General features: G+C 40.2%; 1 pseudogene; it reads left to right on the forward strand.

Annotated features, from left to right (window-relative positions):
- The first annotated feature begins 2,447 nt into the window (after positions 1 to 2,447).
- On the forward strand, positions 2,448 to 23,575 carry LOC114406152 (annotated as a pseudogene).
- Positions 23,576 to 24,870: the final 1,295 nt, after the last annotated feature.

Genomic DNA, 24,870 nt, shown 5'->3' on the forward strand with positions numbered 1-24,870 from the left:
TTCGAAAACCAAGAGATCATTAATGGTCCAACGCCTTAACGTTTCTCTTCTTTCACAACCAAGAGATCGTTAATGGTCCAATGCCTTAACGTTTCTCTCCTTTCAAAAACCAAGAGATCGTTAATGGTCCAACACCTTAACGTTTCTCTTCTTTCACAACCAAGAGATCGTTAATAGTCTATGTCTTAACGTTTCTCTCCTTTCAAAAACAAGAGATCGTTAGTGGTCCAACGCCTTAACGTTTCTTTCCTTTCAAAATCAAAAGATTGTTTAATGGTCCAACGCCTTAAATGACCTTTGTTCAATTAAAATCTATCTTGCGAAAAAAGATAAAAACAACTTAACCAACGTTTAGTTCTCAAAAAACTACGTAGGTCTGATTTCCTCATTGCAATTGAGGATACGTAGGAGCGAGGGAAATACCCTTGTTGACCAGAAAAAGATAAAAGACACAAAAGAGCCATAAAAAGCTAAAAGAAAACATAAAAAAGGGAAAATACATAAAAACAAAAAAGGGACCATACATAGTTTTGAAGTCATATTTGCACACTTGATTAAAGGTTGTCGTCCCTTGTGACGGGCGTGTGGGGTGCTAATACCTTCCCCGTGCGTTAAAACAACTCCCGAACCTTTCACACTTAAATTTTGTAGACCACGCATTCCGATTTTTTCAACGTTTTCCTTGAATAAACGTTGGTGGCGACTCCGCGCGTCTTCCTCCCTTGGAAGACGCACCCGTGAGCCCCGCATCGCCCTCCCCCCGAAGGTTAGGTTGCAACAGTTGGCGACTCCGCTAGGAAATGTTTTAAGAAAGTTAGGCCATTTTGATCTATGCGCATTCCTTACCATGACTTCTCTTTTGTTTGTTTACCTTTATTTCTCTTACGTTCTTGTATATAACTCTTTGATGCTTTTAGTGTGTTTTTAAATGTATGCATGAGATAGATATTTATTCATTTGATGCACATGAACACCAACACTTCTTGCATACACGGTGAGTTGAAAAAGGGCCCTATACCCGGGTCCGTGGGAACATAAGAAATGGAGGTGAATCTGTGATCATGTTAAGTCTCCGACATGCTTGATGACAGTGAAACCTCATCTAGAGTTTTTCTCTTCGATGATATATTGTCGCTGGTAGTCCCTACCGCCACAATGTTGATATCAAGGGAATAATATCTCTAGAGACCGTAAAGGAAGATACGACCACCTTGGGAATTATCACTAAAAGCCTCTTAGATCCTCCCGTCTATGTTCCTAAAATAGGGGCACGAAGCGAACACGCTGCGTGCCTTTTAAACACTACCATGCATATAACCTAAATGTCATGTACGCCTTTGCTATATGATTATTTGTGGATATTGCCATGTTGTGTACATCCCCTTGTTACGCTTTTGCGCATCTGCATCATGTCGTCACACACGCGTTGTATGTTGGTCTCGTCTTTTGTCACAGGAAGTCAGAAGGTCCATATCACCTTCTTAACTGCACACATGGGGCACTGCACCCCCAAATGCGCAAGTAAGAAGAGATGATTTTTTGGGCTCTTGTGTCCGTAAATGCATTCATATCATGCATCTCATAAGCATCTCTTCATGGCATCATAATGGACATATCGTTCCTGCATTTGTCACTTATCATTTCATGCATTGCATTTTGCATAAGTCATTTCATCATCATGCATCTACATCTAACATGTGTTTTTGCATAACGTTTATTTTCGTGTTTACTCATGCATGATCCTTGCATTTTCCTCTACAAAAACAAAAAAAAAAGGAAGCATGAAAGTTCACATTGCATTCTTAGTTGCATGTGTTAGGTACCATGAGCCAACCATGTTGGGATCATAAACCCGTTTCTTTTATAAAAAAAACAAAATGATTGAACATGGTACCTAATGCATGGTTAACTAGGAAATGATGTTTCTTCGGGCATCTCAATCTCATAATTACATTTGCCATGCATAGCATAAGTATGCCTAAGTCATTTATCTCTATGAAATATTATCAAAGTATTGGCGATCAAAATTTCTTTTCCTTGGATTATGGGGTTAAACCAAGCTCATGCTTTTAAGAAAAGGTTCGTCAAGTCAAGTTGAAGTATGGAAGTAACCGTCTAGAAAAAATTGGGGCAAAAGCTGAATCGAGTTAATTCGCTACTTTGTCTACTGCCAAACACCTTTAGGACTGTTGATGTCCCTGTTACTTCCAGTTTCACTTTGACAAAGATGTCATGGACCATGTTGAAAATATAAAATTGATTCAACCCCATGTCCTGCCTAAAAATCTCAGTACTTCAACAATGCATCATTCACATATATCCATGCTTTTCATTGGTTGCATTGTTCATTGATTCTTTCTTAAAAAACCTGAACTCTAATCTTTGTTATCAACTGGAAAAAACACGCTTTACGACACCCTTATCAAACACGTGCTAGAGCTAGAGTAATGGGTGCAGTAAAGGAGGTACAAGAACAAATCAAGGCTGACATGGAGGCCATGAAAGAGCAAATGGCCACAGTGATGGGGGCCATGATGAGCATGAAGAAGATAATGGAGGTCATTGCGGCTGCAGTTGCTGTTATCAGCGCCATTATTGAGGTGGACCCGACTCCCCCCATCTGGCCTCAATCAAATAAGTTATCTGACCTCGGATGTGAGAGGCAAAGAGTTGGCAAGTATAGGCGACCCCCATTGTGTGCAAATTCAAAACAAGTATGCCTTCCCGCCATATGGCTTGCCTCCCAACTATACACCACCCAATGTGGCGTACACTCTCAGTAAGGATGTCAATAACTCCTCTCCCATACTCATTGAGAGCCGACAACCTCATCATGCACATGTCTTTCAACCCATGGGGGAGACATATGAAATACCCTACCACAATCTAGGTGACTTCAAGCCTTGCCTCGGATATGCCACTGAAGGGCAAGCAGTTGGTGGTATACCCATGCAAAACACTTTGGAGGGCCCTCAATTTCACCCCCAACCACAACCCTTGCATTCCACTGCGAGTAAAATCCCTCCTGCTATGGCAGCAGATAAAATCTCTAGAGGAAAGGCTCAGAGCCATTGAAGAAGGCAGAGGTTATGCCTTTACTGACATAGAAGAGTTGTTCCTAGTACCCAAACATGGTCATTCCTCTGAAGTTCAAAGCACCAAAGTTTGATAAGTACGTGGGGACTGCTTGCCCCGAGAATCATCTAAAAAGGTGCTATCGGAAGATGGGGGCATATGCGAAAGATGAAAAGTTGCTAATGCATTTCTTTCAAGAGAGTCATACTGGGGCAGCCGTCACATGGTACACTAATCTTGAACCTTCCCGAGTCCATTCTTGGAAGGGCCTAATGGTTGCCTTCATTAGGCAGTATCCGTACAACTCTGATATGGCTCCGGATAAGATGCAGCTACAGAGCATGTGCATGAGGGGGCATGAATCCTTCAAGGAATACGCCCCAAAGGTGGAGGGACCTGGCAACTCAAGTAGCACCTCCAATGACAAAGAAAGAGATGATCACATTGATAGGGGACACATTACCAGTGTTTTACTATGAAAAAGTGGTAGGTTACACACTTTCAAACTTTGCGGATTTGGTCTTCACTGGTGAAAGGATCGAAGTGGGTCTAAAAAGAGGAAAATTTGATCATTCTTCTTTGATGAAAGAGAAAACTGGGGCAAATGGAGAGAATGAGATAGAAGGAGGAACCCGTGCTGCGATTACCGTTCCTACATGACCAAATTCCCCACCACCTAAACAACATCATTGCTCAGCCAATATTAGCCCTTCTCATTAGCCACCACCTAGTCATCCACAAAGGCCATCCCTAAATCAACCACAAAGCCTGCCCGCTGCACATCCGGTGCCAAAACACCAACCAAGGAAGGAATTTTGCAACAAAAAACCTATAGAATTCACCCCAATTCCGGTGTCATATGCTAACTTGCTCCCATATCTACTTGATAATGCAATGGTAGCCATAACCCCTGCCAAGGTTCCTCAACCTCCATTTTCCCAAGGATACGAATCGAACGCAACATGGAGGATTTTCGGGACATTCCATTGAGAATTATATGACCTTGAAGCATAAGGTGCAAAGTCTAATTGATTCGGGCTGACTGAAATTTGAGGAGAATCGCTTATGAATCCTAACATTGACAAGCGACACCACACATGGGGAAATTTTGAAAGTTGTTGTTAGATGTCTCTAATGACTCATTAAGATTTTCAAGTTTATGCCATTATTGTAAACCACAGTTACAATGCTAATAAAAAGGATAAATTTGACATCTTTGTCCCTCATCCTCTGGTAATTACATCCTTGCTTCCACTGGAATGTGAGTGTAAGCCATTGGTTTGTTTGCTCAAGCGACCTACGCTCTTGAGTTTGGACTTCCAAGACCGTTTAATCAGAAATTACTCGTGCTACACATTTGGTGAGGGTGCCGTAAACGATGAGTAAAGCAAAAAAGTTCAAAAAGAAAAAAAAAAAGCATTTGATTGATTGTGTTTTCAAGTAAAAATATAGACATTCATGTGATCTCATTTTATAATTCCTAAAAGTTTGTCTCTTTGAGAGAGAAGTAAGTTATCAAGAATAGGAGTCATTTGCTTAATCTACCAACTGAAAAATCCTTCAACTGTTTCTCGTCCTTGAAAACTTCTTTTTGTGTGAATCAACCGCTTCTTTCATTCTTCCTTGCTACAAGGTGGTGAAAATAAAACAACAATGGATACCTCAAAGCCTTACACTGGGGCAATGAAAGGCACCATGCATAAACCTCAGGTGAACCTAGGGGCAGATCAGAAGTTCTCACCCAATAGGTTCCCTGCTACAAGGTCATAACGAAAAACAACGATTGATATCTCAAAGCCCTACATTGGGCAATGAGGGGCACCGTGCATGAGCCTCATGTGAACCTAGGGGCAGGTCAAAAGTTCTCACTCGTCGATGTTTTTAAACAGAAAAAAGGGGGACAAACCCTGGGAGTTCAATGGGTTGATTAAACGACTACATTGCCATCACTCCAAAATTGTCATGTGAGTAAATCAAACAGGACGTACACTCTAAGGGAGTTCCCAAAGAAATTTGCAAAAGATAGAATGAGGTTGCATGAATTATCACCTCTTTCAAAAGGACAGTCAATTTGTGTTTTCCAAAAATCAAATCAAATCAAAATCACAAAATAGGGAAAGAACGTCATGAACATTGTACAACTTTCCATTACACTGCATTGTTGCATACGAAGTCTGCCTTTACCGCATTTCAAGACAAAGTTTGCATGCATCTGCATCCTTAAAAATCATGTTAACTACATAGATTTCCTACATCTAATGTCCAATCTTTTGAATTTGGGATGACCGGCCCTCTCGATGAGTCAATCTCTTGCTTTCTCATAAGGGTGGACCCTTGGGTACTAGTACCTAATGCCTTTAGAGGACTACACATCCTAGACTTTAGAGGGCTACACGTCCTCGCCTTCAGAGGACTGCAGGTCCTCGCTTTTAGAGGGCTACATGTCCTCGCCTTAAGAAAGCTACACGTCCTCACCTTAAGAGGGTTGCACGTCCTCGCCTTAAGAGGGATACACGTCCTCACCTTCAGAGGACTGTAGGTCCTCACCTTCAGAGGGCTACATGTCCTCATCTTTAGAGGACTACACGTCCACAACTTTAGAGGGCTACACGTCCTCGCCTTCAGAGGACTGCATGTCCTCACCTTCAGAGGACTGCACGTCCTCGCCTTCAAAGGACTCTAGGTCCTCGCCTTCAGAGGGCTACACATCCTCGCCTTTAGAGGACTACACGTCTGCGACTTTAGAGGGCAACACGTCCTTATCTTCGGAGGACTGCAGGTCCTCGCCTTTAGAGAGCTACACGTCCTCGCCTTAAGAAGGCTACGCATCCTCGCCTTAAGAGGGCTGCATGTCCTCACCTTAAGAGGGCTGCATGTCCTTGCCTTTAGAGGATTACATGTCCTCGACTTTAGAGGGCTACACGTCCTCGCCTTCAGAGGACTACAGGTCCTCGCCTTCAGAGGGCTACACATCCTCGCCTTAAGAGAGCTACACGTCCTTGCCTTAAGAGGGTTGCACGTCCTCGCCTTAAGAGGGCTACACGTCCTCACCTTCAGAGGACTGTAGGTCCTCACCTTCAGAGGGCTACATGTCTTCATCTTTAGAGGACTACACGTCCGCGACTTTAGAGGGCTACACGTCCTCGCCTTCAGAGGACTGCATATCCTCACCTTCAGAGGACTGCACGTCCTCGCCTTCAGAGGACTGTACGTCCTCGCCTTCAGAGGGCTTCACGTCCTCGCCTTTAGAGGACTGCAGGTCCTCGCCTTCAGAGGGTTACAGGTCCTCGCTTTTAGAGGGCTGCATGTCCTTGCCTTCACAGGGTTGCATGCCCTCGCCTTTAGAGGGCTGCATGTCCTTGCCTTCAGAGGGTTGCATGCCCTCGCCTTTAGAGGGCTGCATGCCCTCGCCTTTAGAGGCCTGCACGCCCTCGCCTTCAGAGGGCTGCACACCCTCGCCTTCAAAGGGCTGCACGCCCTCGCCTTTAGAGGACTGCACGTCCTCACCTTTAGAGGGCTGGCCGCCCTCGCCTTTAGAGGGCTCCACATCCACGCATTTAGAGAACTCAAGGTGTTTTGCCCTTAATGCTTAATCCAGGCTTGTGCTCCTGGGTGAGGGGCCAGTGGTTTCCTTTTATCAGTTCCTGGGCCACCCCCCTGATCTTGGAGGAGGGCCAACTATGCTAGCACAGCCAAAGGATGAGGCTATTGCCCAGCTACTATGCATACCAGGGCAAGATTTCGCCCAGGCTGCTGCATGGAGACGAGTGTGGATCATGCACACCAACATATGGATGACGTTGCTACTTCGCAACATTCTGCCCAGCGACCACCACTCTGATCCCCCCTGCTGAAGTGTCAGCTGGTTTATGCCATCATGACATAGGTAAGTATGCACGTGGCTCAACTAATTTCTAATGTCATCTACTGTTTGCAGGGATCGCGCCTACAAGACATCCAGCGGACCCGAATCAGTCCAATAGGGTCCTAGGGTTTCCAACTCTGATTACGGGTGATGAGAATCCTGAAACTAGCCAAATACAGGCTAAAGGCCCAAGTGGAGAAGGACGAAGGCCCAAGTGGAGAAGGATAAAGCCCCCAAGTGGAGAAGGATGAAGGCCCAGAGGCAGAGACACTATCAAGACTATTAATTGTTGCTGAAGGCCCAAACTAATTTAAAGGCCCAAGTTAAATATGTTTTTAGTTATAATTTTTATTTATTGTAATTTTGGCCTAAACTGTTTAGAAGGCCCATGTCTATTTTTATCATTTTGTTCAAATACATTATAAGTATTGGTTTTTGTTTTCAAAAAAAAAAACTTTTGGCATTTTCATAAAATTTGGTGAGAGCTTCTCTCTAGGTTCCTTGTTGAACCAATCTCAGACTTATCAAGGTAATCCTTATGACGTCTACTCTAACTTATCTTCCTTCACTGGAAGTGGCGTCTACCCTGACTTATCTTCCTTCACTGGAAGTTGCGTCATCCAAATCTCTGTAACCTGTATCAAGCGATCCGCCCCGTAAGGTTCACATCATCTGTTATTAGAGCTTCGGCTCTTGATACAGTTTCTATCCTATCCTATTATTTTTCTTTGTAATTTGTCCAGGTTCGTGTTTTGTCCTTGTTCTATTATTTGCGTTTTTGTTTACATCTTGTTTCGTTCTTGTTTGTGTCTTGTGTTCTGTTATTTGTGCTCTTGTTCTTGTTTCTTGTGTCTTTCACACTTTGTGTCAAAAAAAAAGTTGCAGAAATTTTGAAAAAAGAAAATTTGGGTGTTTGATCTTTGAACACGAAATTGAGGCATTTAGAAGTGTTTTTTTGGAAAGAAAATCGTGGATCAAATCCCCTTATCTAGATTCTCCTCTGAATTCTGAGCATTTTGATATATAGTGGGCCTCAAATGGACAACCGTAGCAAAAGTTATGAGCATTTGAAGTTTACTTGTCATATCTGTTATCTTATCTGTTTATCTTATTTGTTATCATATCTGTTATCCAAATTAAATCTAATTTGTTATCCAAATCTGATCTGTTATTCAAATCAAATCAAAATTTGTTATCCAAATCAAATCTAATCTGTTATCCAAATCAAGTCTAATTTGTTATCCAAATCAAGTCTAATTTGTTATCCAAATCAAATCCAATCTGTTATCCAAATCAAGTCTAATTTGTTATCCAAATCAAATCTAAATCCAAATCAAGTCTAATCTGTTAACCAAAATCAAATATGATTTGTTATCCAAATTAAATCTGCTACACAGTCTGTGATAATTAAACTGTCTTTCCTGTTATATACCATGTGTGTCTAATTTGATTCATCCAGGAACTTAAGAAGGAGTGAGTGGTAAAAGGCAAGAGTCAGAACATCACACAAAAGCCTATATTGAGAGCATCAAACACGAGTGAACTACCATCAAAGAGAGAAACACGTGAGTAGAGTGTGGTGAGGTCCTGAATTTTTTTTTAATTTACTGCAAAATTCTTTGTTCCTTAATCATGGCAAGAGCTGGTGACAATGGTGGTGTATATCATCAACTGGACGGATCTCAGTGCTTATTTCTGGACGCGATGACTACACAAATGCAACGTTTGTTGAACCGTAACAAAGAAGAGCTCTACAGACAAATAGCCAAATCTTCCTTGTTTACTCTTAAACCTCTATCCCCTAGAGAAGTGTGTGATGACCAAATCAGAATGAGAGAAAAGAGAGAACAAGAGAAAGAAAATAGTGAGGCACCACAAAGGAATATGAAAAAGAAGAGTGATACACCCGAGGAAAAGAGTGATACACATAAGAGAGAGAGTGATACACATGAGAGAAAATTTAATTATTTTGCAGAGGCGAGTGAAATGAGGAAAGTGTTACCTGCTCATGAACCACTCAATCTACAGTATTGCAAAGACAGTAAAATTTCTACTGATAATTCTAATGAGTTTACTATTTCTATTTCTCCTAGTGTTCAACCCTTATTGCAGGAATTAAAAATGTCTTTCCTAAGGAGATTCCTCATGGACTGCCACCTTCAAGAGGCATAGAACATCAAGTTGATCTCCTCCCCGGAGCTTCATTACTTAACAGGCCAACTTAGAAAAGCAATCCCCAAGAGACTCAACGTAAGGATGCACATGCCAAAGTTGAGTATGTGAAAAGATTGTATGACCAAGTGAATGTGCAAATTGCAAAGAAGAATGAAAGCTATACCAAGCAAGCCAACAAGAAAAGGAAGGAAGTGGTACTCGAACCCGGTGATGATCTTGGACATTTGAGGGCAAATGTTTTCCAAGAAGGAGGGAATGATGAGAATCCTGAAACTAGCCAAATACAAGCTAAAGGCCCAAGTGGAGAAGGACGAAGGCCCAAGTGGAGAAGGATAAAGCCCTCGAGTGGAGAAGGATGAAGGCCTAAGTGGAGAAGGATGAAGGCCCAGAGGCAGAGACACTATCAAGACTATTAATTGTTGCTGAAGGCCCAAACTAATTTAAAGGCCCAAGTTAAATATGTTTTTAGTTATAATTTTTATTTATTGTAATTTTGGCCCAAACTGTTTAGAAGGCCGATGTCTATTTTTATCTTTTTGCTCAGATACACTATAAGTATTGGTTTTTGTTTTCAATAAAAAAACTTTTAGCATTTTCATAAAATTTGGTGAGAGCTTCTCTCTGGGTTCCTTGTTGAACCAATCTCAGACTTATCAAGGTAATCCTTGTGGCATCTACTCTGACTTATCTTCCTTCACTGGAAGTGGCGTCTACCCTGACTTATCTTCCTTCACTGGAAGTGGCGTCATCCAAACTCTGTAACATGTATCAAGCGATCCGCCCCGTAAGGTTCACATCAACGGGCCTCTGTCAGTTCCACGGAATGTCCGTCGCCCCCAACAAGGTCATCAGGCACCCCATTAACAGGGCTTTCATCCAGAAGTATTGCGCCCCTAGGCAGGCACAAGGCGAGGCACCACAGCAGCCTGGGTGACTGCCAACAGCGGGCAACAGACGCACTGCCACCACCTCCAGAGTTCACCAAAGCTCATCCACAAAAAGGCTAGAGCGTTGCCTGCAACACATGTCCGACCAGAAGGCGACCAAGTCCAAAGCCAAAGGTAAGCAAAAGTACTATGCCCATGATCGACAAGTCATGATGTATCCGGTTCAAGATGTTAAAGAAGCGCTACTAGGAAGCAACACATAATTGGCTACGAAGAAGCTCCTCACGAAGCGGTCCAGGAAGGGCACCATTGAATAGGGTTCCAGTGCGACCCCACAAGCCAACACAGGCTTTGACAAACACCGATTCTAGAGCATGGAACATCAGTAGCGTTTTGAGGCCATCAAGGGATGGTCATTCCTCAGACAGAGACAGGGGCAGCTGAGGGATGATGAATTTATGCACTTTCATTTATTTTGTTATTCTGTTATTTCCCTTGTGATCTAACATTATCTGCTTCCAATTATTATGTCCATTATGATTGAACTGAACATGCAGTTATCTGTCACATTGTGAGTAATTTACCGATTTTGGCATATGGTCGTACTTAATTTACAATGATTTGTCCGAAATGGAAAAATGTGTGTAAGTCTAGTGTACTTTCATTTACACACCTTTTTTCAATAAAATGTAATCTTGGGTATCAACCGTGCCCAGGTTACGAGTTGTTTTTGATCTTTTGAAAAATGGTCGAAACAAAAAAAACAGCAAAAACAAACAAGAACAAAAAATATATTTTTTGACTAAAAAGCCAAGACACTTTTGAAAAGAAATAAACTCCAACTCTTTCTTTGAAAAAGATTCACCAATCAAAACAAAAAAGGGTTTTGTTGAAAAAATGTGTATACACCTAAAGGGTGAATGTTGTGAAAATTTTCCCGAACACTTAAAATGGACTCGGATGAATGCATGAATTGATAAAAGAGCATGTTTTGGAAACATGACCACAAAACTTGATGCTTAAGTGTCCACATAGGTGCATGCATGACCAATTTTGCATAAAATTTCTGAATCATCATTGTTGCACGCGTGTCATGAAAAATAGTGTGGGACATTCCTTTATGCCTGAACCACTAGCCAAAGCAACACCCTGACATATATCATGTCCAGCCATTCTACAAGCTTTGAGCCAAAATCCCAACTCACCATAAACCTTGACCCAGGATGAGAATTTCCATCCTCGCCCTTGGAAGAAAACAAAAAGGAAAAAGAAGTTCCCGATCAAAGGTCGGAAGGAGACAGAAGAAAAAGAAAATTCTCAATCAAAGATCGAAAGAAAGCAAAAGAAAAAATCCCCTATCAAAGGTTGGAAGAAAGCAAAAAAGAAAGAAAAAAATATACAGGAAGGTCTTTGGACTAGACAATATCTAAACAATACAAAATTGTCACAAGCCAACAAGAAAAGAAAGGAAACCACGACTGGAAGTGGTCCTCTCCCTTTGATTACCAACCAAAATCTTGTGCATCGACAAATTTTTCGCCTCGCACTAAACAAAAACAGAAAAGGAAAAGGCCAAAACACTCAGAGCCAAATTTCCCACCAAAAACACCATTACCAAAAAAGGTCCTATTGATCCATGATCACACATGTAATCTTTGATTTGATAAGAAATGATTTGTAAAGTCAAATCATGACATATCTATGGTTCGGAATTAGGATAAAACACTTACCTGTATGAGATTGATACACTTTGAGTGGTTTTCTTCTATTTTCAGTTGGACCTAGTGTTTCCTCAAAATGGTCATTTAGAAATGAAACGCTAACATCCAAAATCTCATTTGTGGTTATGAGAAGATTTTATCAGCATACTCTCCTTCCACCAATAGACACATTGTTTTTCTTCAAAAATTATATGTTGCTCTCATCGGTTGGAGGTTTGTTTCTTTGCAAAAACATGTTCGCATTTTTAGTTAAAGAACATCGAGACTATTCTAGTCTCACAGTTCAGCAAGAACTATGTAGGTCTGAGTTCCTCATCTCAAATTGATGATACGTAGGAGCAAAAGCCCAGCTTTTGTCGACCACCCCATCCTGCTACCGTGACCCGTGAGTTCGATAGCATGCGGAGACGCCTTACGATTATCTACACCTCGTCATTTAGAGACCCCAAGTCTGATTGACAAGCGAAGACCAATGTGGTCGTCCCTGCCCTTTCCAGAGATGTCAACACCTTCCGGCTGAGACTCTTTTGGTCTCACAACATTTGTTGATCCTGACCCATGCGTCAGGTGGCAAGCAGATATACCCAAGTGATTATCCGTACAAAGACAACATCTGCGGATCCTGACCCATGCGTCAGGTGGCAGGCGGATATACCTAAGTGATTATCCGTACAAAGACAACATTTGTTGATCCTGACCCATGCGTCAGGTGGCAGGCGGATATACCCAAGTGATTATCCGTAGAAAGACAACATCTGTTGATCCTGACCCATGCGTCAGGTGGCAGGTGGAAATACCTCAAGTGGTTATCTGTAGAAACACAATTTTGTTACCCCGACCTCTGAGAGATCCGATAGCATGCAGAGATACCTTTTGGTTATCCGTACACTTGCTTTCCTTTTTTCGAGGCTATCAAAGTTCTTTTTATCATCCCGAGACAAGCCAGTCCGGTGATATCTTGGACAATGATAGTCGTCTGTTTCTAATCAATTTTTGAGATTTTCCTGCAGATACTTTTTGTCATCCAAGGACAATCAAGTGGATGGCGTGCAAAAGGCCCTCCTGCTTTCAAGGAACGATCAAGCCTGATAGCGTGAGACATGGTCGCTATGGGAGCTATTTGGTCGGTCGAGTGGAGTGTCGACCCGAACGAAATTAGTATCTTATCTTTACTTCCCTTTTGTCTCCGATAAAATATAAGTAAAGAGGGGCAACTGTCATACCCTAATTTCGTTTGGGGACCATTGTTTGCGAGGATGCGAAACTGTTTTGACCACTTCCAAACACTTGAGACCCGTCCCCATGGAATCCGTAAATTTTCAGGATGCTTCGAAGAGAAACCGACCAAAAATAGGAAAACGAGAGTGTATTTAGCAAAGTGGGGGTGTAAATAGACTGTTACACCCTAATTTTATTCGGGGACCGTTTTTGATCGCTTTGGAAGCCTTAACACCCATCGCCATGGAATCCATAAATTTTCATAAGGTTTCGGAAGGAAAACAGCCCAAAAAACACAAAATGGGGGGTGAACTTATCAAGTTGGGGCTGTAAATAGAAATTTTCAAATCTGGCACCTTCCAAAGCATTTTGGAAGCTGGGTTGCTTAAGGAGGAAGCAACCTAGCCTGGGCAAGCTGAGCTCACCTGGGCGAGTTGGGCGGCAACCTCCTCCCCCATTTTGTTGAAAAATGGCTTCTGGGGCTTCTGTAATGCTTCCGTAAAATTCCCGTAACCCTAAATAAGCATATTTCACTTAATATAGGTGAGAAGGAAGAGAAAAAAAGAAGAAAATCAAGTCTGATATGCTTTCATAAGGCTTTCATTTAAAACCGTTTTAAGGTCCAACGCCTTAAATCGGTCCTCTTTGCTTTTATCGGTTAACATGGACCGTTCAAAAGCATAAAATTAACACATAACTTTACCGCTTTTGCAAGAATTACGTAGGTCTGATTTCCTCATCGCAATTGAGGATACGTAGGAGCAAAATCTCCGCTTTTGTCGATCACCCCAAGAGATCGTTAATGGTCCAACGCCTTAACATTTCTCTCCTTTCAAAAACCAAGAGATCTTTACTGGCCAAACGCCTTAACGTTTCTCTTCTTTCACAACCAAGAGATTGTTAATGGTCCAATGCCTTAACATTTCTCTCCTTTCAAAAACCAAAAGATCGTTAATGGTCCAACGCCTTAACGTTTATCTTCTTTCACAACCAAGAGATCGTTAATGGTCCAATGCCTTAACGTTTCTCTCCTTTTAAAAACCAAGAGATTGTTAATGGTCCAACGCCTTAACGTTTCTCTTCTTTCACAACCAAGAGATTGTTAATGGTCTATGTCTTAACGTTTCTCTCCTTTCGAAAACCAAGAGATCTTTAATGGTCCAACGCCTTAACATTTCTCTTCTTTCACAACCAAGAGATCGTTAATGGTCTAATGCCTTATCATTTCTCTCCTTTCAAAAACAAGTGATCGTTAATGGTCCAACGCCTTAACGTTTCTCTCCTGTCAAAATCAAAAGATCGTTTAATGGTCCAACGCCTTAAATGACCTTTGTTCAATTAAAATCTATCTTGCGAAAAAAGATAAAAACAACTTAACCAATGTTTAGTTCTCAAAGAATTACGTAGGTATGATTTCCTCATCACAATTGAGGATAGTTAGGAGCAAGGGAAACACCCTTGTCGACCACAAAATGATAAAAGATACAAAAGACCCATAAAAAGCTTAAAAAAACATAAAAAAGGGAAAATACATAAAAACATAAAAAAGGGAAAATACATAGTTTTGAAGTCATATTTGCACACTTGATTAAAGGTTGTCGTCCCTTGTGACTAACACGTGGGGTGCTAATACCTTTCCCGTGCGTAAAAACAACTCCCGAACCTTTCACACTTAAAGTTCGTAGACCACACGTTCTGGTTTTTCTGATGTTTTCCTCGAATAAACGTTGGTGGCGACTCCACGCGCCTTCCTCCTTGGAAGATGCACCCGTAATCTATTCATTTTATTGGATATGTAGTAGGAATTATTGCTGCTACACAAGCTTGCTACGTCCCTCTCTTTCTCCATTTTGTCTTATTAGGATTATGTTGGATGCAACTTATAATGTCTATATTGAATGCAACATATGAATAAGAAAGGAGTAGGCTTTTGTACACGGATCGAACCGCTCATGATTATAATGCTTTAACAAATGCAATTGAAATAAATGACACCTTGTGGTATTTTTCATACCAATTTATTTGTCACAATTTGGAACATGAACATTTGCAATGGTGTAACTCATATTATTGCTTCCAATAATGATTGTGGTGTGAAAGAATATGACACATAAAGCTTTCAACCTTTGAATAACTTCCATTTCTCTTGGCCAATGAATGTGAGAACTCTCTATGCAATCTAACTGATGCAGTATTTTTTTATTTTTTTTCCTTTCTTAGCTAATTATTGTCCCATTCGGGTTCATTTCAACAAATTTACTAGCTAGAACTTCTTCAGCGTATTTTGCTATTACATTTTGTTATAGTAACTAGTAAGGAATCTTACTGCCTCATGAATTCATGATTTCCTTCAATCAATTGCAGAGGAACAAAATTGGTACAATTAGATAGATTGAAGAGGACAAGTTTATTGTAAACATTATAATTAGTTAATAGTTTATTGATAATTATCAAAGCAAAAAAAAATTAGTAATATCTTATTACAATATGTCTAGGCCTGGATGACTAAAATTGCGAGTTTGGTTTGATGTAAAACAAAATAAACATTAAAAAAATAATAACATCGATTTTAGAAAAGTGTCTTAGAATCATGACATTCTAAAACGGTTTTGCTTAAAATCATCTTAGAATTTATAAAAGTTAAGATGTTTCTCTGTAAAACCATCATAGAATGTCAGGATTCTAAGACAGATTTCACTGTCTTAGATTCTATACGGTTTTCACTAAAAACCGTCTTAGATTTTATAGATTCTAAGACGATTTTCATCAAAACTATCTTAGAATGTCAAGATTCAAAGATAGCTTTTTACTTAAAACCGTCTTAGATTCTATAGATTGTAAGACATTTTTTTGGGGAAACCATCCTAAAATATGGAGTTTCTAAGACGGTTTTTTGAAAAATCGTCTTAGAATACTCACTATTAGAAATTACACTTTCAACATCGGTTATTTAGAGCATTCTACATCGGCTCCAAAACCGAAGTTGAAAGTGATGATGTTGAATGTATCATCGTTAACATTGGTTTTGAAAAACCGATATTAACATAAACATGATAACATCGGTTTTCTAAATAACCGATGTTAAACACAAAGAACTACAGCAAAAAAAGTGTATGCATGACGAAAGTTGACATCAGTTTTGTAGTAAAACCGATGTTAATGTTATATATTGGCATCGGTTTCAGTAGAAAACTGATGTCAACGTTGTGATGCATATACTTATTTGTTGTACGTCTTTGTATATAACATCGGTTATTCATAGAAAACCGATGTTAATGTACAACGTTAACATCAGTTATTTATATATAACCGATGTTAACTTTTGTACATTAACATCGGTTATGTATAGATAGCCGATGTTAACTTATGTACATTAACATCGATTATGTATAAATAACCGATGTTAATATAGAAACGGTAACATCGGTTATGTATGAATAACCGATGTTAATGTACAAAAGTTAACATCGGTTTTCTGTATGACCGATGTTAAGGTTCATGTTGACATCGGTTTTTGTAAATAAATGATGTTGTTTACCATATTAACATCGATTTTTGTTAATAACCGATGTTGTTTTCAAGTATTTTTTATATATATACTTTCTGTTTTTACAATAAACCCAAAATTGTACCTATGAAATGCAATTTCAAGCCCAATTCACAGCAAATAAACATTTTATTCTGCTTTCAAGCAGTTTTAATGATAATAAACATCAAATAATTTATTTATCATAAAGAACAATCATCAAATGAATTGAATGTTCATATTACATAGAAAATGTCAAAAATGTTAAACCAAAGTAAACTAAGCTAAAGATAATGTCCCTAAATCCTAGGTCTGATCTCTAACTCGGAGATAAAACTGTGCCCACTGGATCCACGATGCCTTTAATCTCTCTGGCTCCAATGGTCTAGGATCGTTAAAATACTGCATGATGAAATAAATCATAATAAGTTAATAATGTAATACAAATTATAAATAAATCGATTTTGTTTAAAATAAACTTATCGCTTCCCTATTATTCCTAAAAGTTCCTAAAATGATGGTGGACATCTAGTGCATCACATAGTAGCCGCATTCAGTACTTCCTTTTTGTCTATTACACTAAATACATAATGAAATTTGGATATTGATTAAACAACTAGTGTACAAAAACATAAAGAAATATATATAAGTGGAAGTTTTATGTAAATGACGTACCTTGACGACAATCCACCTAGTAGGAGCCTTTGATTTAGGCTGTGGAGCATCATCAAGACCTTTTAAAGCACTATTCTAGATGAGTAACAATTAAAAACTGGTGTTGTACGTTGAGGTATTTCAATGCAAATGTATTGAAAAGAACACTAACCTATTAATAATCCCCTTAAGGTAGTTGTCTGGCCTGTTATGCAATGAACAAAACCAGACAACTAGGTGTTCCTTGGGCAGAATGACCACCATCTGCTAGTGTTCGCTGCAGTGGAGACGAATATGGGTTAGTATATTAGTAAACATTAATTAAATTCAGTTATTTTGTGTGACTTACCCATTTAGGTAGGCTCCAAGATAGACATCGCATTTTGAACTCTGCATCCAAGTCTTTGTGTAACTTTCAGACTCAAACTGCGATTGCCCAGACCTCTGAATCGACTGTGGCTCGAGGAATCCATAGATATCAGAATTCCCCGCTCGCATACATGTTTCAGTGAGATGCCTGTTTATGTTAAGTCAAAGTTAAATATTTATGAATTGAAAGCAATAACTTAGGTAATTAAAAGTAATATAAAATGACTTACAAAATCCACAATTGTAACACTGATATGCTGAGACATTGACCACCGTGTGCGATATCGAACAGGTCTTCATGCTTTATGTAGAGGGGGAAATCTAGATTAAAGACCTCGAACACGGTGGCATCCCATCTAACCTGATAAGGCCTCAAGAAAAGCTCTGGGATGGTCAATGTCATCAGATAAAGCGGATCATCGACCTCCGGATTGAGCTTTGGAGGTGGTTTTGCCAGAGACACAGTTACATGTTCATGAAACAAAGTTAAATGGCCTAATTTGAGGCACGCTTAATGAATTAATTTAAAAAGAAGAAACATATAGTAAGGACAATAAGTACCTGCTGTGATAAAGACTTGACCAGATGTGTCGGCCAAGCAAGGAAGGTGTGAAGTGCCTGCCCCACTAAGAAAACCTCATCAGTGGGTACAGGAACTGGAGCATCTGCATCTGTAACCTCCTCCACACTCACCTTTACTTGGCCAGTTAACAAAGGAGATTTATGAACAACAGTGGATCCCTCATAAACTCTCCCCATGGCAACCAGGCGGGCAGGATCTATTTCTATATACAAGCCGCACCTATCAGAGTCACCCATCTCAGGATCGTTTCCTGAGGGATCAACACAACTCTCCTTTGTGCTTACTCGAGGACTGGAGGGACCAACCAAAGGGTTGGGAGGCAGTGCAAGTCCCTGAGACTAGGACTGCATCTGGCTTAATGATGCCATGAGCTGCCGCGTCACTTTTTCTGTGATGGACTCCTCTAGCTGGTCCCTGATTTGCTGGGTCAACTGCTGCAATTCTTCGGGAGGCAGGGAGGAAGAGCTGCGGGACGTCCGTGGAGCTGGTCCAAAGTATTGCTTGATGGTGACACCGGCTCCAGCAGCACGGACACGTCCAGGGTGCTCTGGACGTCCAATAGCAGCAGTGAGAACATCCTGACGTCCATGGGGGACAAAGGATCCCTATGTGGCCTGCTCCTCAAAGGAATCCTGCACAGAAAACACACAGTGGTACATGGAATTCAGAAAATGTTGAAATATAATTGTAATGGTTAGTTGAAAATGACTTACAATCTTCTCAGCGATTTCCTTTGCAGCCTCAGTCGTCATCTCCCCTGTTTTCTTCGTGCGGGCCACCTTCCACTTCACGTGGTGTCTGACCGGGGATGGAGGGTCGATGACGCCATCAACGCTTCCTGACTGTGCAGCTTCCTCCAGCTTCTTCTTCGTCTTCTCCGCCAGGAGAAGCTTCTACTCCAAATAGTCATAACCCCCACGAGACAAAACGTGGGGGCAGTATTTTGCTTCTGGATGGCATGTGCCTTCTTGCGCACATCCTGAAAAAATTAAACAATAATGTTTCAAATTGGTAGAATGAAGTATAACAACATCATGTTTTTTGAAAAACAACTTAAACGGCAAGGAACATACCTCCCAAGAAGGGTCTCTGTGAGTCTTGCAAAACTGGGCCCACTTTTCCTTGTTGATGCCATATTTCTCACAAACAATGTTCTCGACACCGTCCTGATCGGCTGCAAGGGCCCATTTCCTCATGAGGTCTGATTTAAACTGCCTCCATCTCTCCCCCACGGTCTGAAGTAACTTCCTTTTCGTCCTACTGTCAAAAGCCTCTGGGATATCAAATTCCGCCTGACAACATCAAATAAAGTTTAGTTGTTACAATAATGTATTTTTTGGCTATTAATTAAACAAAATCAAATAAGAAAATAAAAATACCTGAATATCCTCCCAAATCAGGTCCTTCTGAGCAGTAAGGACCTCCTTCCAGTTCTCGTAGGTGGCGTCCACCTTATCACGCGCCACAATCCCCAAATATGTTCTTAATTTCTTTGTGTGGGGACCGTCGGCCTTGCTGGTAGCAGGATCAACATGGACCACTGGTCTCTCAACACCAGGTGGTCTAGTAGACAATGATCGTAGACGTGAGGCTTTGCGTGTCCGCTTCACGGCAGATGGCGAAGCCGATGCGTCCGAAGAAGCAGGAGGAGGAGGAGGAGGAGGAAAAGAGGCAGGTGGAGAACCCATGATCTTTTATACAATAACATACAACAACATACAAAATAGGATTAATCAAAAGAGGATAAGTCATAAGTGATTTAGTTGTGCTTTTTAATTGTGATTCAAAACAGGATAAGATGTAATAGTAATGAAAAAGTCTGATAAATCAATAGTGTGATAACAAATTAAGGTTGATGATGTGTTGTGATACTTGTGCTTTAAATTTGTTTGAAGACATGAAAGAAAATTACTGTGTAGCACAAGTAACAATAATCGTAGACATGTCAAGATTACATAGTGTGCACTCAAAGCTAGATTTCCATGGGATTTAAAGGATGTCAAAGTGGGGTGAATGCAAGCAAACTTTTCTTAGATTTTTGGAATTGTAGAGAAATCATTGACAACAGTACTTCAAAGTCTCGGGGAAGGAATGACATGAAGACCTTGAATGATGAAGGAATGAAATTGGGGGTTACCAAGGGAGGGGTTGGTGTCATTTTGTACATAGCAAATTTTAGTGACGTGTTGTGCAGCAAACATTGAATTATGATTTGATTTGGGGCAACCATGTTAAAAAAAGTCTATTACATGTAATCAGCAGTCAATGGATGCGTGATGGAATATAAATACTATATCTTGAGAAATACACATGTAGATGGCATCCTTAGGACTTCATCCAGTTGATGTTTGTCGCCAGTTTCATCATCCACCACCCTTACCTTCTCTGGCTTCTCACGTTTATTTTTGTTAAACCCATATTTATGCCTTCTTCCCTTCATGTCTTGTTTTATCACAACTTTAGCCGAATCTCCTATCTTCAGCACAGTTGAATCTCCTGTCTTATTCTCCAATGACACACTTTGATGGCCTGTATCTCTTTTCTTCATATGTTCTAGTGCTTCAGCTTTAGAATGCATTTAGCAATCTGAACTTTCCAGTGATCTCCAAAGGCTTCTACATCAACATTAACACTCTCCACCCTCTTTGCTTTATGCTTCTGTGCTGCATTTCGTGGTTCCTCCTTATAATTCTCATATTTATTACAGGTTGCACTAGAAGAATTAGCACCAATTCGTGCCTCTTCCTCCTCTACCAGCTCAATATCTTTTGTTTCACCTTTGCTTTTGTAAAATACACTATAATTTACAAAACAAAAGTTGAAAGGAAAGATATTGAGTTGGTAGACGAGGAAGAAGCACAAATTGGTGCTGATCGTTTGGGCAATTTGGACATTTGGACATTTCTTGGAATTCATGCCTGTAGAGTATGTAATCATTGGGGCAAGCATGAATCTTCTGATACTCCATACCCATGGGACACAGTATCTTTTTCGCCTTATAGTAAGTTTTAGGCAGCGTGTTGTCCTCTGGAAGCAGATTGTGCACTACCTCAAGCAGTGAGGTGAAACTTTTGTCACTCCACCCATACCTGGCCTTCACATTAACTAGACTTAACACCGCAGACAACAGGGTTAAGGAATTCTTGCACCCCATATACAAAGGCTTCTTTGAATCACTCTGCAATCCTTCATACACAGGGGTGTGTGCTTCCTGAAAAGACTCTTGTCCAAGGTCACGAATCATGTCCTCCAAGCGATCTCCCATTTCTACATCAAACGGTTTAGATTGGGACCCACTCTGCATGTCAGTCACTTCACCATGCCATATCCACGTCGTGTAATTCTTCTTGATCCCATCACACAATAGATGGTCCCATATGTCGTCCAATAGTTGTCATCTTCCATTCAAACAATTGATGCAAGGACAATAATATTTTCCTTCTTCATTCGGTCGACCTCTTTCTAAAGAAAATTGCAAGAACTGCTCCACGCCATCCACATATTTTGGGCTCATGCGACTTTGATTGGTCCAACTTCAATCCATCTAAGCAATTCCATGCATGAAAATCTCACTTTTTTATTTATAGGTGTGGCCCTATCCCATTTAGGAAGATTGTCTTTTATGTTAGCCTCAAACGTCATGGTTAGCATTATTTTGAAAAATTTGACTAAATTTCGGCAGCATTACGCATTGGTCTCCAAGTACACGACATGACATCAGTGAAATTAATTTCTCGATAATCAAGTATGCACTCAGAGAACAAGTTCAAATGCATTGTACCGAAATTTCATCAAATTATTCAAAATAATAATAACCTTAACGAATGAATCTAACATAAAAATACCAGTCTCCCCAAACTGTCCAAACGGACAATTCAAGACTAAATACAATGACTAATGCAAATTGTCCGCAAGAGTCATTGCATTCAGTCTCAAATGGGAATCTAAGGTTCACTCAGCATGAACAACAGTTGTTTATATAGCAAATTACATTGATCACATACAAGAACATACAAAAGGTAAAATTCAATTACAGACAAATATAGACATCAGCAATTGCTTATGTAACTAATTTCAAATGCTGGGTTTCAAGGGTGCTTATGCTTTATTATTGTAGTTGGGTATATGTGTATGTGTGTGTATCATGAGGGTCTGTGTGTATCATGAGGATGTGTGTAGTTGTCATGCTAGTAAAATTTGAGGGCAAACTAGTGATCAATGTTGTTTTGTGTGATTACAGATTATGGAAATCTATCCACTATTGCTTTAAGTCTGAAGGACCCTGTTAGTGTGAAGGAGAGGAGGGAACGTTTTCTGCAAGGTTTGGGCTTAGCTGATTCTACAAACCAACTATCTTGTGCCTAAAAGCAAGGATGAAATCCTCACCTTGTCTTCGATGACTTTAGCTATGAAGTCACTTTGTGAAAGTCACAATGATATATGGACCCTTATGACTGCCCTTGAGCTTCCTGTGAGTGATTGGGAGGACAAATGGATTGATGTGTACTTCGACATAACTTCAAAGTTGCTAGACATTTGCAATGCATTTAGCTCTGAGCTTTCACGTCTGAACCAGGGAAACCTTCCTCTTAAGTGTGCACTGCACAATTTAGACTGTTTTTTTTTTGTTTTACTCAGCAAAAATAGATAATATATGTGCGAGAGCCAAAGGGCAGGAAGATGAAGACAATCTCTGGACATTGTGTTCCGGTAAAAGACATATTAGTTTCGAAAGCAGCTAAAATTCTCACCAAGTTTGTCTCTGCTGACAATGGTGCTTCTCTTGTCATCAATGCATATCTCCACCGAGCTTCTGCATCTTTCAACGAGCTCAAGCAGCTCCACAAGGAGCTTGGATCATCTCACTCTCATAAGAAGCACAAAAGGCACATAACAGAGAATGGTAATGACAGTGGGATCATCTCACTAGATCTTCCTAAGGTTAAAAATCCTGCCAAAGGAAAGGTTTTGATGCAAGCAATGTATGGAGTTAAGGTGGAGACTGTATTTATTTGCAGGGTGTTTACTGCAGCATTCTCTGGCTTGTCAAATAAGTTATCAGACTTGAATGTGGCGGACATACATTCATGGGCTTGAGATTTTAGAAGGTTGTGGAATCTTGTAAATGAGGAAATTAGAGTAAGATTTTTTGGTGGTAAATTTACTGTATTGAATTAGTTGGAAGCGGTTGATGCCTCTGTGAAGATATTATATCCTACTATCCAGGCTGGTGTAGATATCGTTGAGATAGAATGGCTTGTGAAGACTGTTGAGGAATTACGTGCGGGTGTCGAGAAGCTTTCACAAGGAAATGATCTTCTTGCAAAGGGAGTAGATGGGCTTTTTGAAGCCGCTATGACTAGTCGTGATACTTTGCTCAGCTTTGTGAGGTTTGATAAAATTGTAAATGATCGTTCCCCAGGCCGTAACAGAGACATGCAGGTAGTTCACTAATTATGCAGTAGCCTAACTCTGGTAGGTTTTGGGGGGGGGGGGGGGTGTTCCTTTGTAGGATTAGTAGTATTTTCGGTCTGTTAGTATTTTCTATATGTGGTTGTGTGTGTGTGTGTATGTGTGTGTGTGTGTGTGTGTGTGTGTGTGTGTGTATGTGGGTATGGGTGTGGGTGTGTTTCTGTGTGTGTGGTTGTGTGTGTGTGTGTGTGTGTGTGTGTGTGTGGGTGGGTATGTGGGTGTGGGTGTGTGTGTGTTTGTGTGTGTGTGGGGGGGGGGGGGTCTGTGGGTGTGCGTGTTTGTGTGTGTGGTTGTGTGTGTGTATGTGGGTGTGTGTGTGGCTGTGTGGCTCTGTGTGTGTGTCAACAGCACAAGCTGGATTTCAAAGATAGCTTTAGGGGAGGACTATTGACAGATACTCATTAGATGTTAGATAAGTTAGTCAAACAAATACAGCAATTTATCTACCAAACAATGGTATTGGGCTTGCAAATTGATTATTTTTTATTTACTTTCCAAATTATTCAATAAATACTACTTTCATGGCATTGCAATTTATCCTGTACTTAGAAACAACTGGTGCGTATAAATCAAATAGTTCTACAACTATACCAGTAATGCATACACAAACAATTTGAGAATAGTTTTCGAATAAAACATATAAATACCTGAGTTCGAGGCTTCAACACAATTCACTTTCCAACAATGATTGCAAGACCACTTTTAATTAATTTCGAAACAGCAATGACCTCTGGCTTCTCAACAATGCCTATCACCACAGGATCAACAATGGCTAAAATCGCTCCTAATGGAATCTGAAAATAGTATGGCAGCATAATTTAGGGTTTAGCAAATTTAAAATTGAGATTCTCCATGCAGCTTCTTTAAAAACTATCATGTAAGTAACACCAGTGGTGCTATCCTTTTCAAGACCAATTCAAAACTATATCAATAACTGCTGGTAACGATCGAGCTTATGTCACGACCAGTTTAATTTCAAAGTCAACAGAAGCACAATAAATTTTATCCTAATAATAATAGCAAGAATTTTATAGCTTTATATCAACTTAAGTGAACTCAAAAGGTACGAATGTTCACACACACCATAAGTCATTAAAACAACTGTAACTCCTAACTAGTTATCAATTATATAGACTCTTTTGTATATAGCAGAATTATAGCAACTCAACTTTGTACCAAACAGTTTTCATTTGGTTGACATTCTCCACGACTAAAACTAAATGAAAGACAAACTCTTCATTGTGGTTCACATGCACCGTTGTTTTTTTTTTTTTATCAGCCAAAATACTAATATATTAATTAAGTACCAGAGGTACTAGAAAATA

This window comes from Glycine soja, chromosome 1 (assembly GCF_004193775.1).
Source record: "Glycine soja cultivar W05 chromosome 1, ASM419377v2, whole genome shotgun sequence".
Taxonomy (NCBI): Eukaryota; Viridiplantae; Streptophyta; class Magnoliopsida; order Fabales; family Fabaceae; genus Glycine; species Glycine soja.